The following is a 17,012-nucleotide window of genomic DNA, read 5'->3' as shown; positions in this document are numbered from 1 at the left end:
CTCCTCGGTTCAGGGTGTTTCCCCTCTCTAACCTCTCTAGTAGAGCAGCTGCCCTGTCTTCCCCCCTCCTTTTTGGTTCAAGTCTGCTTTCGCGCCCCTCCTCAAGGTCCTTTTGTCGCACTCCCCCCGCCCCCCGTTCCAGATTCAGCATCTCTAAGGCAATACCCATTCTGTCAAAGCCCTCACGATGGGCACAGCCTTACCCCAATGGGCGGGGCCTTACCTCCACTGCTTTCCATACCCCGTGAGAAGTCGCCTTCCATACTATGACCACCTCTTATCGAGGACCAACCTTTAAAGCTAATTATGGCAGCCTGCAGAGCGAACCTAGCAGGCTGCCGTCGGCCTCTGCAGCACGTTCCCTCTGCATTCCCGCTCCTCCTCTGACGTCAGGGGCGGGAACCTGATGGCAGCCTGCTATGTTCGCTCTGCAGGCTACCGTAATTAGCTTTAAAGGTGAGACCAGGGGGGAATCCAGATGACGCCGAGGGGAAAGCATGTCATTCGAGGAAGACAGCCGGGTGCTCACCAAAATTAGTCGGGCAGAGCACCCGGCTAAAATTCGCTAAAGATGCTAGGAAGAACACTGGAAAGGCAGGATTCCGCGATCGACCGGCATTGCCTTTGAAATCGACTGGTCTTGGGCACCCCTGCCGTAATAGCTAGTGTTACCCACTTTGGCTGAAATAACTGCAGTGAGACATTGCTTGTAGCTATCTACCAGTCTCTGACATCGGTCTGAGGAAAGTTTGGTCCACTCCTCAAAGCAGAATTCTTTCAGCTGTGAGATGTTTGAGGGGTTTCTTGCATGTACAGCCTCTTTCAAATCACCCAACAGCATCTCACTGGGATTAAGATCAGGGCTTTGACTCGGCCACTCCTGCCAGGACTCTCCATTTCTTTGTTTTCAATTACAGGGAAATACCTTTAAAATCAATTGGAGAATAGTTAAGCTCTGGAACGTGTTGCCAGAGGATGTGGTAAGAGCAGATAGAGTAGCTGGTTTTAAGAAAAGTTTGTACAACTTCCTGGAGAAAAGTCCATAATCAGTTATTCAGAAAGACACGGGGAAGCCACTGCTTGCCCTATATCTGTAACATGGAATATTGCTACACCTTGGGTTTTGGCCAGGTACTGGTAACCTGGATTGGCCACCGTGGGAACGGGCTACTGGGCTTGATGAACCATTGGTCTGACCCAGTGAGGCTATTCTTATTGGTGGATTTACTGATATGCTTTGGGTCATTGTCATGTTGCAGGGTCCAGTTCCACTTCAGCTTTAATGTTATTACAGATGGTTTCACATGTTCCTCAAGCACCCTCTGATACACAGAATTCATGGTGAATTCTTTGATGATAAGCTGGTCAGGTCTTGCTGCAGCAAAGCATCCCCAAATCATGACACTTCCACCTCCATGCTTCACAATTGGTATGAGGTTCTTTACCTAGAATGCTGTATTTGATGTATGCCAAACATGTCCTCTTTTCTGGTGTCCAAATAATTCAATTTAGTCTCATCTGTCATAGAACACTATTACAGAAGTCCTGGTGTTTGTTTGGCAAACTTCAGTCTGGCCTTAATGTTTCTCTTAGAGAGCAAAGGTTTCCTCCTTGCACACCCCCCATGCAAGTTAAATTTTGTAGTCTCTAATTCTAGAGGCATGCACTTTCACATCAACAGTAGCAAGAGCCTGCTTTAGGTCCCGTGATGACCATTTTTAGGGTTTTTGGAGAGCAGGGAAAATTACAACAATCGATGGAAACCAAGTGCTGATTTGGGGTATATTCACCTGCTGGTCATAGAAACATGATGGCAGATAAAGGCCAAATGGCCCATCTAGTCTGCCCGTCCACAGTAACCATTATCTCTTTTACTCTCTGAGATATTCCACATGCCTATCCCAGGCCCTTTTGAATTCAGACACAGTCTCTGTCTCCATCACCTCTTCCGGGAGACTGTTCCATGCATCTTACCACCCATTCTGAAAAAAGTATTTCCTTAGATTACTCCGGTCATCAGGTCCAAGCCTGTAATCTTCAAAGGAGTAAACCCAAGACCCCTGGTAATGTCTCTTGATTTCTATTTGGTCTGCTGTAATTCAGTTAGAACTCTCAATCTCTAGAATTCTGCTGAACTTGCTTCAATCTACATATATAAAATCGGATGTATCTGTGTGTTTGTATGTATGTATATTCCAACATAACTCTGAAACGCATGGAGAGATTTCAACCAAACTTGGTATACATATCACTTACTATCTGGGAAAAATACTGTAGGGGTGGGAAGGGGGGTCACACACACAGATACATCCGATTATATATATATAGATGGAGCTGCTTTGACCAATTGTGTGAAACTTGGGGAATGATATCACACAGTCATTTAACAGTATATGTTCCAGCATAACTCTGAAACACATGGAAAGATTTCAACCAAACTTGGTATACATATCACGTAATATCTGGGAAAACATACTGTGGGGGTGGGAAGGGGGTGACGTGTTTCATATAGAATGGAGCGGAAGATTGTGATAAATAAATATCCGGGCAACGCCAGGTGATCAGCTAGTTGCAAATAAATTGAAATTGGATACAGCTCAGCAAAGGGAGAAAGTTGGGATGCCATCTGAGAGGGTGGAAAATATGGAACAAACAGTGAAACAACGTGGTGATTTAATAACCACCATTGTTCAGAATAGACTGCCCACGCAAAGAAGAATTGAAATGAAGGAAAATGAGACACCTTAACCTGAGATTTGTGAATCTCCCCAGAGTGCAATTTGAATAACCAAGAGACACTTTGAAGAAAAAGTTTGCAGAAGTCTTAAAGATTCCACCTAAGTTATTTCATCCCCTTGCTAAACACTACTTCATGCCAATTAGATCTAGGCAAGGAGGTGATGAAAGAAACAATACCAGACTTTACAGTCTATGGCTCAGAAATATCAAAGAAGAGACAAGTTATTATAATCATGTATTTTTTAATGAGTATAACTTATGGGCAGACTGGATGGACCCTTCAGGTCTTTATCTGCCGCCATTTACTATGTTAGTTACTATGTTAACATCTTTGAAGAGAGTCTCAATGTTTCAGCCATCCTTGAGAGATCTAGTGATAAAGAGATAATAAAGCTACTTTATTAGTGGTGTTTGTTTTTGAACAAAATAAAGATTGAAAATTCATTTTGTACTGACATCATCATACTGCTTTATTTCTTAGTCAGAAATTGTGGGTGTTTCCTGATTTGTGTAAGACTACACAAGATAAAAGAAATTCCTGGCAGTAATCCAAGAAGCACATCATCTGGAAATGCAGGTCTTTGTTAGATTTCATTGCAAATGTATAGTGACTTATGAGGCTCATAGATATATTTTCTTAAACCCTCTACAACTTCAGAATTTTATAGAAAATAAAAGATCTACTAAGGTATGGTTCAACCTTAGGAAAGGCTTCCCTAGATCAAACACAAAAACAAAGGTACTCAATTTCCGAGGCACTGACTTCGCACGCATGGGAGAGTTCGTCCATCGGACATTGCAGGACCAAGCTGAGACTGGTAATGTGGAAGCTATGTGGTCAACCCTGAAATCAGCCATAAACAAAGCAACTAGCCGCTACATAAAATCAGTAAATAAACGGCAAAGAAACAATAAACCTCAATGGTTCACCGCGGAGATCTTACACCTTGTTAAGGAGAAGAAAAAAGCATTTCTTTCCTACAAGCATACAGAGAAAAGAGAAGCTAACATAGAATATAGGACCAAGTCTACAGCGGTCAAAACGGCAGTTAGGGAGGCCAAACTTCGAGTGGAAGAAACTCTAGCAAAGAACATTAAGAAGGGGGACAAATCCTTCTTCAAGTATATTAGTGATAGGAAAAGGAAAAAAGATGGGATAGTACGCCTTAACAAACCAGACGGGAATTACGTGGAAGCAGATTCCGATAAAGCCAAACTACTGAATGAATACTTCTGCTCAGTCTTCACCAGCGAGGGACCGGGACATGGTCCACAGTTGAAGGCAAAGTCAAGCGCGGAAGACCCATTTCAGAATGTTGTGTTCACACCAAGTGACATTTACAGCGAACTGACAAGACTCAAGGTGAACAAAGCCATAGGACCGGACAATTTGCACCCAAGAGTGCTCAGAGAGTTGTGTGATGTCCTGGCAGAACCGTTAGCCGTACTTTTCAATCTCTCCCTAAGTACGGGGAGAGTCCCCTTGGACTGGAAAACAGCTAACGTCGTTCCTCTGCACAAAAAGGGTTGCAGGGCAGAGGCTGCGAATTACAGACCGGTGAGTCTCACATCAATAGTGTGTAAACTCATGGAAACACTAATTAAATGTAAATTAGACACGATCTTGAATGAGGGGAATCTACGGGATCCCAGTCAACATGGATTCACCAAGGGTAGGTCCTGCCAATCCAACCTCATCAGCTTCTTTTTAACTGGGTAACAAGGAAGCTGGACTTGGGTGAGTCTTTGGACGTCGTGTACCTGGACTTCAGTAAAGCTTTTGACAGCGTCCCACACCGCAGGCTGTTGAGCAAATCGATGGGGCTAGGAGAGACACTAACTGCATGGGTCAATGATTGGCTAAGTGGCAGACTTCAGAAGGTGGTGGTTAACGATACCCTCTCTAAGACATCGGAGGTGACCAGCGAAGTACTGCAGGGCTCGGTCCTGGGTCTACTCCTTTTCAACATATTCATAGGGGATCTGACTCAGGGGCTTTAAGGTAAAATAACATTATTCGCCGATGACGCCAAACTATGTAATATAGTAAGTGAATGCAATTTGCAGGATAGCATGGCACAGGACCTGCTTACATTGAAAAGTTGGTCCTCGACCTGGCAGCTGGGCTTCAACACTAAAAAATGTAAGGTCATGCACCTCGGTAGCAGAAATCCATGTAGAACTTACACCTTGAATGGAGAAACTTTAGCTAGGACTTCAGCAGAACGAGATTTAGGAGTAATTGTCAGTGCAGACATGAAAAAAGCAGTGCAGACATGAAAAAAGCCAATCAAGTGGAGAAGGCTTCATCTAAGGCAAGGCAGATGATGGGTTGTATCAAAAGAAGCTTCATCAGCCGGAAGCCTGAAGTCATAATGCCATTGTACAGAACCATGGTGAGACCTCATCTGGAATACTGTATGCAATTCTGGAGGCCACATTACCGTAAAGATGTGCTCAGAGTCGAATCGGTTCAGCGGATGGCCACCAGGATGATCTCATGGCTCAAGGGTCTCTCGTACGAAGAGAGACTGAACAAATTGCAGCTCTACACTCTCGAAGAACGTAGGGAGAGGGAAGACATGATTGAGACATTCAAATACATCACAGGACGTATCGAGGTGGAAGATGATATTTTCTTTCTCAAAGGACCCTCGGCCACAAGAGGGCATCCTCTCAAACTCAGGGGTGGGAAATTTCATGGCGACACCAGGAAGTATTTCTTCACGGAAAGAGTGGTTGACCATTGGAACAAGCTTCAAGTGCAGGTGATCGAGGCCAGCAGCGTACCAGACTTTAAGAATAAATGTGGGATCCCTACGAGGGTCAAGTTAAAGAATTGGTCGTTAGGGCATAGACTTAAGGGAATGGGTCAGTCGAGTGGGCAGACGATGGGCTATAGCCCTTTTCTGCCGTCATCTTTCTATGTTTCTACTCAGGCGAAACTGCGCAGAACTCCATCCATGAGGACACCACACTCCTAGTTGAATGAGCTTTGAGAGAAATAGGTGACTGTTTGCCACAGCCAATGTATGTCGATGAAATTGCCATGTAAATCCTTCTAGTGATAGAAGCTTTGGATGCAGGTCTACCTCTGGTGGACCAGCTAAGCCTGCCTGCAAAACATAGTAACATAGTAGAAGACGGCAGATAAAGACCCGAATGGGCCATCCAGTCTGCCCAACCTGATTCAATTTAAATTTTTTTTTTTTTCTTTCTTTTCTTCTTAGCTATTTCTGGGCAAGAATCCAAAGCTTTACCCGGTACTGTGCTTGGGTTCCAACTGCCGAAATCTCTGTTAAGACTTACTTCAGCCCATCTACACCCTCCCAGCCATTGAAGCCCTCCCCTGCCCATCCTCCACCAAACGGCCATACACAGACACAGACCATGCAAGTCTGCCCAGTAACTGGCCTAGTTCAATATTATTTTCTGATTCTAAATCTTCTGTGTTCATCCCATGCTTCTTTGAACTCAGTCACAGTTTTACTCTCCACCACCTCTCTCGGGAGCGCATTCCAGGCATCCACTACCCTCTCCGTAAAGTAGAATTTCCTAACATTGCCCTTGAATCTACCACCCCTCAACCTCAAATTATGTCCTCTGGTTTTACCATTTTCCTTTCTCTGAAAAGATTTTGTTCTACGTTAATACCCTTCAAGTATTTGAACGTCTGAATCATATCTCCCCTGTCTCTCCTTTCCTCTAGGGTATACATATTCAGGGCTCCTCATACGTCTTCTGGCGCAAGCCTCCTATCATTTTCGTCGCCCTCCTCTGGACTGCCTCAAGTCTTCTTACGTCTTTCGCCAGATACGGTCTCCAAAACTGAACGCAATACTCCAAGTGGGGCCTCACCAATGACCTGTACAGGGGCATCAACACCTTCTTCCTTCTACTGACTACGCCTCTCTTTATACAGCCCAGCATCCTTCTGGCAGCAGCCACTGGACCTAAAAGCGGTATCCTCTTGAGCTGCCACATCCACTCTGTAGAACCTTATAAAGGTATGGAGAGTAGACCAAGTAGCTGCTTTACAGATCTCCTAGGGCAGAACTGCCCGGGACTCTGCCTATGAGGATGTCAAACTTCTAGTTGAATGAGCTTTGAGAGAAATAGGTGGATGTTTGCCACAGCCTGGTTTTAGCACTGAAACAGTTATTGCATCATTATTAGACTTTCTTCATAGTCTGTTCAGCCAAGACACAAGCACTCTAGTTTTGCAATTAGATTTAAGTAGTGCCTTTGATCTAGTTGATCATATTATTCTGCTTGACTGCTTGGAGTCAATTGGAATTTCCGGTAATGTGTTGAAATGGTTTCAGGGTTTTTTGGGTAAACGATCGTATCAAGTCTATAGTGATAATAAGCAATCCCGCAGTTGGGTAAACTCTTACGGAGTTCCACAGGGTTCCCCTTTATCCCCTACTTTGTTTAACATTTACATTGCCTCTCTAGGGAACTTATTGCAAAGTTTAAAGTAAAATTTTATATCTATGCAGATGATATCACTACTGTTATTCCTTTTACTAACCTGACTTCTGAGATAAAGAATCATCTGTCTTATTTTAAAGCAAATTGAATTGTGGATGACTGCATTTAAATTGAAATTCAATTCTGACAAAACAAATTCTTTCTGGCAAGCCCGAATGACAAAATTAAAGATTTATCGGTTTTATTTGAATGATCAGGTCTTCCCAATTGACTATTCCATAAAAATTTTGGGAGTGACATTGAACATACGGCCGGGCAACAGAACCTAACTGCGCAACCGCGCAAAACACTATGGAGCAAGACCTACTTTTACTAGAACAATTGACCAGTACTTGGCAACTAAATTTCAATGCCAAAAAATGTAAGGTGATGCATCTTGGTGGCGGGAATCCTTGAACTACATACACCTTAAATGAAGAAAAATTAACAAGAACTTAAGCAGAAAGGGACTTGGGAGTAATCATCCGTGAAGACATGAAGGCTGCAAATCAGGTGGAGAAAGCCTCAGCAAAGGCTAGACAAATGCTTGGCTGCATCAGAAGAAGCTTTATCAGCCGAAAGCCCGAAGTTATAATGCCGTTATACAGATCCATGGTGAGACTGCACCTGGAGTACTGCGTCCAGTTTTGGAGGCCACACTGCCAAAAGGATGTGAAGAGAATTGAGTCGGTTCAGAGAACGGCCACAAGGATGGACTCAGGACTCAAAAATCTTCCATATGAAGATCATCTGAGCAGGCTGCGCTTATACTTGCTCGAGGAGCGCAGAGAAAGGGGGGACATGATAGAAACCTTCAAATTCATAACGGGCCGCATCGAAGAGGAGGAGGAAATCTTTACTCTTACGGGTCCCATGGTAACAAGAAGACATCCGCTAAAACTTAGGGGAGGAAGATTTCATGGGGATACCAGGAAATACTTCTTTACCGAGAGGGTGACTGATAGATGGAATGGTCTTCCATGTCAGGTAGTCGAGGCCAGTAGCATGCTAGACTTCAAGAGACAATGGGACAAGCAGATGGGGTCGCTACAGAGGTATAATAGAGGATAGTTTCTCGAGGGTGGGTGGGATCTTGATTGGGCAGACTTGTTGGGCCGCCGGCCCTTTTCTGCCGTCATATTCTATGTTTATGTTCTATGCATTGGTTAAAAAATGCTTCTCGGTATAATGGAAACTAAGATCTATTTTGATGCTGTATCTTTCCGTTTATTGGTTCAATCTTCCATTCTAAATATGCTTGAGTACCGTAATATCATTTACTTGGGAACTTTTAAGAAAACCCTTGAGAAACAGGTCTTATGAAGTATGGAAGGGTGGAAACAAATCCCAAAACTAGAAGTCCTTCTAATCTAATCTAATTCTTAGTCTTATATACTGAATCATTTCCTTAAAATAGGAGCTCGATTCAGTTTACATAATTAGATCACAAAGAAATATCCATTAACATTCATTGGAGCTATAGCCTAAATGTAATGAAACAGTGCTTTTTAAAAGATTTTGCGAAAGATATGAAGAGATAAACACGATCTAATTTGAGGAGGTAGTTATTCCATATAGCAGTTAGTAAATATGGAAAGGAGTGTGATATTTTACTAATGGACTTGATTCCTTTTAATGATGGAAAAGACAGCTTATACATATGAGCTGTTCTCATGGTGCCTGAAGATCTCATGATGTTTAGAGATAAGGACATTCAAGGAACAAATAGTCCATGTAAAATTTTAAAGACTATCAGGCACATTTAAATTGAACTCTCAATTGAAATGGAAGCCAATATAATTTCCTCAACAGAGGTGACACATGATTGCATTTTTTTCTTTCCAAAAATCAATCTGGCTGCGGTGTTTTGAATCTATTGCAGCCATTTCTCCTTTCCTTTGCTTAATCCCACATAAATGTAATTACAATAATCCAGCTGTGCCAAGATGATAGTTTGAACCAATATTGCAAAATGATCTTGATGGAACAGATGACAAACTTTTCTCAGCATGCAAAGACTAAAGAAACATTTTTTGATAAGATTATTTACCTGGCATTGAAAAGAGAGAGAAGAATCCAAAACAGCACCCAATACTCTAGTCTAGAAGATGAATCATATGAAAAATATCACCGGAATTAAGGATGACTGAAGATGGCAGATTACCAATTTCTGGGCCAACCATAATAATTTTGTCTTTGTTGCGTTAAGTTTCATATGAGCCTGAAGTGACTACAATTGCAATTTAGATATACAAGAGTTTATATTAGCTGTAAAGTTCTTCAAATTAAGATCAAATTCTAGCAGGATGAAGATATCAGCATTAGTGAACATCATCTCAATGGAACTTAATTTATAGGGGTCCTTTTATCAAGCATCAAGCAGGCGTTAGTTGTTTAGCCGGCCGCGGGGGTTAGCATGTGATGAAATGTCCGATGCGCTAACCTCGCTAGCGCAGCTTGATAAAAGGACCCCATAGTGTTTTAATGTGGTCATATAAATGTTGAAAAAAAATCGTAGACAATGAAGAGCCCTGCGGGACACCATAATCTATCGTCCGTGCAGCGGATGTCTTACCTTCAAAGTTTACCATATAAGAACAATTTTTTAAAAAGGGTTCCAGGGGGCATCCTGGAAATTACAGACCGGTAAGCCTGACTTCAGTGTTGTGCAAAATGGTAGAAATAATTATTTAAAAAATTAAATTGTGGAACACATAGACAAACATGATTTAATGAGACAGGAATTAACATGTGTTCAGTCAAGGGAGATCTTGCCTCACCAATTTTCTTGACTTCTTTGAAGGTGTGAATAAACATGTGGATAATGGTGAGCTGGTTGATGCAGTATATCTAGATTTAATGAAAGCTTTAGACAAAGTTCCTCATTAGAGGTGCCTGAGAAAATTAAAGAGTCATGGGATAGATGGCAGTTGTGGATTAGGAATTGGTTATTGGATAGAAAACAGAGGGTAGGGTTAAATGGTCATTTTTCTCAATGGTGGACAGTAAACAGTGGAGAGCCGCAGGGATCTGTACTGGCACCGGTGCTATTTAACTTATTTATAAATGATATGGAAATTGGAACTATGAGTGAGGTGATTAAATTTGTAGATGACACTAAACTGTTCAAAGTTGTTAAAACGCGTGCAGATTGTGAAAAATTACAGGCAGATCTTAGGAAATTGGAAGACTGGGTATCCAAGTGGCAGATAAAAGTTAATGTAGAAAAATGCAAAATGATGCACATTGGAAAGAATAATCCAAATCACCATTACTGGATGCTAGGGTCCACCTTGGAGGTTAACGCCCAAGAAAAGGATCTAGGTGTCATTGTAGAAAATATGATGAAACCTTCTGCCCAATGTGTGGCAACGGGCAAAAAGGCAAACAAGATGCTAGGAATTATTTTAAAAAAAGGGATGGTTAACTAGAATGTTATAATGCCTCTGTATGGCTCCATTGTGAAACCTCACCTGGAGTATTGGGTTCAATTCTGGTCTTATCTCAAAAAAGATATAATGGCACTAGAAAAGGTTCAAAGAAGAGTGACCAAGATAAAGGGGATAGAACGCCTCTCGTATAAAGAAAGACTAAAAAGGTTATGGCTCTTCAGCTTGGAAAAGAGACGGCTGAGGGGAGATATGATTGAAATCTACAAAATCCTGGGTGGAGTAAAACGGGTACAAAGGGATTGATTTTTCACTCCGTAAAAAATTACAAAGATTAGGGGACACTCAATGAAGTTACAGGGTAATATTTTTTAAACCAATAGGAGGAAATATTTTTTCACTTAGAGAATAGTTAAGCTCTAGGACATATTGCCAGAGGTTGTGGTAAGGGTGGATAGCATAGCTGGTTTTAAGGATTTGGACGATTTCCTGGAGGAAAAGTCCATAGTCTGTTATTGAGAAAGACATAGGGCAAGCCACTGCTTGCCCTGGATTGGTAGCATGGAATGCTGCTACTCTTTGGGTTTTGGCCAGGTACTAGTGACCTTTTTTGGCCACCATGAGAATGGGCTACTGGGCTTGATGGACCTTTGGTTTGACCCAGTAAGGCTATTCTTATGTTTTTATATAATGTAAAAAATCCTTTAAACCAGCTGTGGGGTCCATAGGGCTCTCCACTTTCACCTTCTCTATTCAATATCTACCTGAGAGCAGTGGGCAGGAGTCTCCCCTTTCAGTAGGCTCACATCTTCTCCTATGCAGACGATATTCTTATACAGTAAAACCTTGGTTTGCGAGCATAATTCGTTCCAGAAGCATGCTTGTAATCCAAAGCACTCATACATCAAAGCAAATTTCCCGATAGCAATTAATGGAAACTCAGATGATTCGTTCCACAACCCAAAACCTTTAATACAAATTACTATACGTGCTTGTATTGCAAGACCCACTCATTTAAAAAAGTCACTACACTCCTGCATCGTCAGAGAGAAAAGAACCATCGGCTTAGTTGTGATGATGTGACGCTTGTATACTGTATGTACTCATATTGCAAGACTTCGCTTGTTTAGAACAGACACTACACTCTTGCAGTGTCAGGGAGAGAAGAACCATCGTCTCATTTGTGATGTGTGTATACTGTATGTACTTGTATTACAAGACATCGCTTGTATATCAAGTTAAAATTTAATAAAATGTTTTGCAAAACACTTGCAAACCAAGCTACTTGCAATCCAAGGTTTACTGTACTCTGCATAGCTAGCAAATCACTAGATGACACATTACAGCTCATTCAGACTACTGTTGAAAGCCTGAGTACATTGGCTCAGATCAACTTCCTTAAGATTAATAAACAGAAAGCTAGGGTGCTCTGGTATGGGGACTACCGTATAACCAACTTCCTGGCAAAGAACTGATGCTACCTACAGGTGAGATGCTCACAATACAGAACAGCACTAAAGTACTAGAAGTCACCTTAGACTCCTTACTATTATCCACAACCTTGATGTGGAAGTTCTTTTTCAGACTAAGACAACTGAGAGCAATCAGGTCAGCTCTGACCCATGACAGCTTTAGGAAGCTGGCACAAGCTGTTCTGCTACCTTACCTAGATTACTGCACCTCTCTCTACTATGGCATCACACATAAGGGAACTGAAGCGACTGCTAATGCTCCGAAACACAGCGGTGAGGCTAATTTTTAGATCCAGCCATTCGAAAGTTCTAGCCCTGTAACAAACCCGTAGCCAGCTTTGTTCCTGTAATGGATAAAAGCAGAGCACGGTCCCTGGTCAGGAGAGCTGACCAGGTTAAAAGTAAGGATACACTTCCCCCCTCCCCATTCGTGGTTTCGGCAATCGCGATTTCACATATTCGCAATTTTTTGGGGGAGGGGAAAAAAAGAAAAAAAAACCCATAGTTTAGCCTTCCCCCCGGCATCCCAGGCTCACCTGGTGGTCTAGCAGGATTTCGGGGCAGGAGCGATCTTCCTACGCTCCTGCCCCATGTAGATCGCCAATAGGAAATGGCTGCCGTGACTACAGGAACTCACGGCAGCCATTTCCTATTGGTGATCTGCACGGGGCAGGAGTGTAGGAAGATCGTTCCTGCCCCGAAAGCCTGCTAGACCACCAGGTAAGGCCGGGATGCTGGGGGGAAGGCGGGAGGGAGGCGGGGGTGGGTCAGAGCCGGACCAGAAGATATTCGCAGTATTTCACCATTCGCGGTCCGGCTCTGCCCCTATCCCCCGCGAATCCGGAGGGAGAAGTGTATTGAAATGGCTGACCACTCCTCAGACAGTAAGGTAGAGCAGGAAAGGTATGAGCCTAAGAATATCCAGCAGAGAATGCCATATCAGAATAAGTTCATCAGTAAACCTGTTAGGACTTTTACTGAGAAGTGGAGACCTCGTCCTGCAAGGTATTCACATTTTCAGCCTAGGAGAAATGAGAGTAAAAGCAGAGCCCTGAATCACAGAGGGAGGCAGGAAGGGAGACACAGAGGACAGACAAACAGCAAGGCAGGAGCAGCAGAGGAAACAGGAAGGTGAGGAGAGAAGTCTCTCTCCTCAGCCCCACAGCAGTGAAGACGTGGATATGGCAGAAGACTTCCCAAGCCTGAGCCCAACTGCTGAGAAAGCTGAGGCAACGGACACTACTGAATTGTGTCTGGAAACTGACTATAACCCAGAGGGAATGGAGGTTAGTCCATGAGGTGAAGTGAAGCCAGGAAACTGTCTTTCTTAGCTGCGTTTGTATGCTGGCTCTCTGTAACCTGAGACCAGCTGGCCTTGATTAGGGAGAGAAGGAAAACCTCTCCGTTTTTGCTCCGAGACAGCTCAGAGGTGTTGTTTGCTAAAGAAGCTGTATCTTTGATCCTGTGAAGCTACTGTGATAAAGACTCTGTAGATTAACAGCTTATCTAATACCCTGCTGTGCTTCTGGCTGAAAAGCTCAGCTGATGCTGATGAGCTCTATTGCAAGGCAGAGCTCTGAATGAGTCTGAGCTGGAAATTGGACACTTTACCCAGCAAGGTTAGCTGGGAAGCTTGGGACTTTATTTCCAAAGTTTACCACTTTATTTGCCTGCTATGTTATGCAGTTTTGCTTTCATTGTTTGAAGTTTATTTTCATGGCATTTGTGTTGAGGACTATCTTTAAAACAGAGAAAGTCCAGGGGAATGCAATTGTATGCCATACTTGGACTTTAAAGCCCAAATAAACTGTGGCATAAGTTAGAATGTTCCTTAAAGTCCAGTACTATCTCATATAGGCGTTTATCATCTGGACTTTATATTGTTAACATCAGTAATAAATCTCAAAGGGACGCCTCAGCCCCACAACTCCACCGCAAAGCCGCTTTTCAAATTGCGGGAAGCCTTACGTGGCGCCTCATCATTGGCTGTCACCTTCTTGATAATAAACTTTTCTTTGTTCTGCTTTTTATGTGGTGAAATTATCTAAAAAAATTTTTGTTGCATAATAGCATTTCCTCTAATAAATATATATAAATATAAAGTGCTTAAATAGTGCATTTGTACTTAGCTTATATCACAGCCAAAACCTAGGCTTTGCGGTGGAGTGGTGGGGCTGAGGCTTCCCTTTGAGATTTATTACTGATGTTAACAATATAGAGTCCAGATGATAAACGCCTATACTTGGACTTTAAGCCATTCTGACAACTGAATGATATTTTATTTTACTTTTTGCCTGACTTATGAATGTCTTGAGGGTGGCTGATGGTGTTCAGACCCCCTATCAAATAAAGTCTGAGAATGAGATTTTGACCATACCTGAACTGTGTCTCCCTTTATTGGCAAATGTATCTCAGTGTGGCCTGGGCAGACTAGGCAGGAGCCTAGGTCTGTTTTACCAGAAAAGCCTTCCTCTTTCCTGGGGAAGCCACACCGACAGGTCAGAATATAGCACAGCTAAACTGCCTGCCGGCCAAAGCAGGGAATAGTTGTGTGACAGCCCTTTGCTGCTGAAACTGCATTGGCTACCAGTGAAAAAACAGATTCATTACACGTTAGCTTGTATGATCCACAAGGCTATCTATGGATCTGGGGCCCGACCTGCTTGGAGTCACCCTGAAGGCAATCTCCATTGGTCCCTCACTTGGTTAGTGCTCGGTGCCTCCACCAGGAGACCCAGCAACGGCAATTCTTATGTTCTTAAATATAGATTTGCCTATCAGAAAGTGAAATTAAGACGGTCCCAATTTTTCCAGTTGCATGTGATCAACTGCACAGCTGTTCCTGTCATAATTAAGAAGAGTCAACCTTTATGTCTATCCAACTGGGGCTTAACATGCAGCACAGTTCCACAAATCACTACCTCACACGTCAGAGGGATCGCAGACTCCAAAATATTATTAATATGTCCCCAAATTGACTTCCAAAAACTCAGTATCATAGGGCAATAAAACAGTAAATGATCCAGTGTTCCTATATCTAGATGACAGTGCCAGCATCTATTAGACTTAGAACTATCCAACTTATTCATCCTAACCAGGCTTGGGAGAGCTTTGATGGGAGCCCCAGCAATTTGGATATGAGGACAGTGCCGGGCAAACTTTCAAACGATGAGATGGTTTGGTTAGACTAGAGTGAGCTTCGACGGCAACTCCAGTAGTTGGACTCTAAGGATAGTACTGGGTGGACTTCTAAAGTCTATGGCTCAGAAATAAAGAATAAAGACAATTTAATCATGGAACTGTAATGCATGTAATTATAGGGCAGACTGGATGGACTGTTCAGGTCTTTATCTGCTGTCATTTACTATGTTACTATCCAACAGGCAATGTACGAGTACATATGTTGCATTTCGCTATTTCTGTTCCAGTTACCGCATAATTTGACAATTGCCTTTAATTTTTGATTCACCCTCGTATAAATGCTTATTCTCAGAGAAAATTCATTTTCTCTTCATGTTTTACCACTTGCTTACTGGACCCTATTTCTAGATATTTAGCTTAGTACTCCCAAACATGGTTTACTACTATTGTTTCTTCTTATGATAAATTGTAACTTAGCCTCTGATATTTTCCCTGACCCTTGGAAAAGGGCTATTATTCACCCCACTCTGATTTCCCTAAACACTTCTCATCCCTCTAATCATAAACTAAACTAAACTAAACCTTAAGTTTATATACCGCGTCATCTCCACGGAAGTGGAGCTCGACACGGTTTACAGGAATTAAAAACAAAGAGAGGAGCTCCAATGGAAGGAAGGAGGACTTGGTGAACAGGAAGGAGAGAGGGGGAGGGAGGGGGTAGTTACATTTTGGAGAAAAGCCAGGTTTTCAGATGTTTTCTGAAGTGTTGGAGGGAGGTCGAACTCCGAAGATGGGCAGTAAAGCTGTTCCACAGCTCGGTGATCCTGAAGAGGAGGGATGTTCCAAGTTTTCCTGTATGGGAAATGCCATTTAGAGAAGGGAAGATAGTTTGAATTTCTGAGTGGATCTGGAGGAGTGAGTACTCGAGAGCCAAGATAGAGGAAAGAGGGGAGGAAGGATGCCGTGAAGAGAATTGAAGGTAAGACAGGCGCATTTGTAGCGAACCCTGAGGAAGTCTGGGAGCCAGTGAAGCTTAGACAGAAGCGGGGAGACATGGTCGAATTTGCCTTTTGCGAAGATTAGTTTAGCTGCGGTGTTCTGAATCCGCTGAAGTCTGATAAGACTTTTCTTTGTTAGGCTTAGGTAGATGGAATTGCAGTAATCAAGTCTGGAAAGAATGATGGATTGGACAAGGACAGCGAAATGTTGTTGGTGGAAGCAGGATCTGACTTTCCTTAGCATATGAAGATTGAAAAAGCATTTTTTTACTAGGGAGTTGATGTGGTCGTTAAAGGACAATGTAGAGTCAATGATGATTCCCAGAACTTTGCTAGAGTGCTCAAGCTGCAGATTGGTGCCAGAGGAAAGTGGGATGAGGGAGGGTAGCTGATCCAATTTCGGGCCAAGCCAAAGTAGCTTTGTTTTGGTCTCATTTAGTTTCATTTGAACGGTGAGAGCCCAGGATTGGAGATTTGTTATGCAAGTTGAGATGTTATCAGAGAGGTTGGTGAGGTTAGAGTCAGTTTCGAGAAGGACAAGGATGTCGTCGGCGTAGGTGTAAAGTGTCTCCGAGGTGGATAGTTGGAGGAGTTTCAGGGAGGACATATAAACATTGAAAAGAATCGGGGATAGAGGTGAACCCTGGGGGACTCCGCAGAACGGTTTCCAAGGGGAGGATGAGGTACCATTCATGTTAACGAAGTAGGAGCGGGAACGTAAGAATTTTGAGAACCAATCTAAGACTGTGGAATTTATGCCAATTTCGGAAAGTTGGAGGATTAGTATGTCGTGGTGGACA

At 42.8% G+C, this 17,012-nt stretch overlaps 1 protein-coding gene across 8 annotated transcripts in view; it reads right to left on the bottom strand.

Annotated features, from left to right (window-relative positions):
• Nucleotides 1–17,012, bottom strand: part of EHBP1 (EH domain binding protein 1) — a 617,593-nt gene that overhangs the window by 471,368 nt on the left and 129,213 nt on the right. The gene's annotated exons all lie outside the window — the stretch shown is intronic.

Source organism: Geotrypetes seraphini, chromosome 3, assembly GCF_902459505.1.
Source record: "Geotrypetes seraphini chromosome 3, aGeoSer1.1, whole genome shotgun sequence".
Taxonomy (NCBI): domain Eukaryota; kingdom Metazoa; phylum Chordata; class Amphibia; order Gymnophiona; family Dermophiidae; genus Geotrypetes; species Geotrypetes seraphini.
Note: the sequence above shows the minus strand (reverse complement) of the source record. Positions and strands in the feature narration are given on the sequence as shown.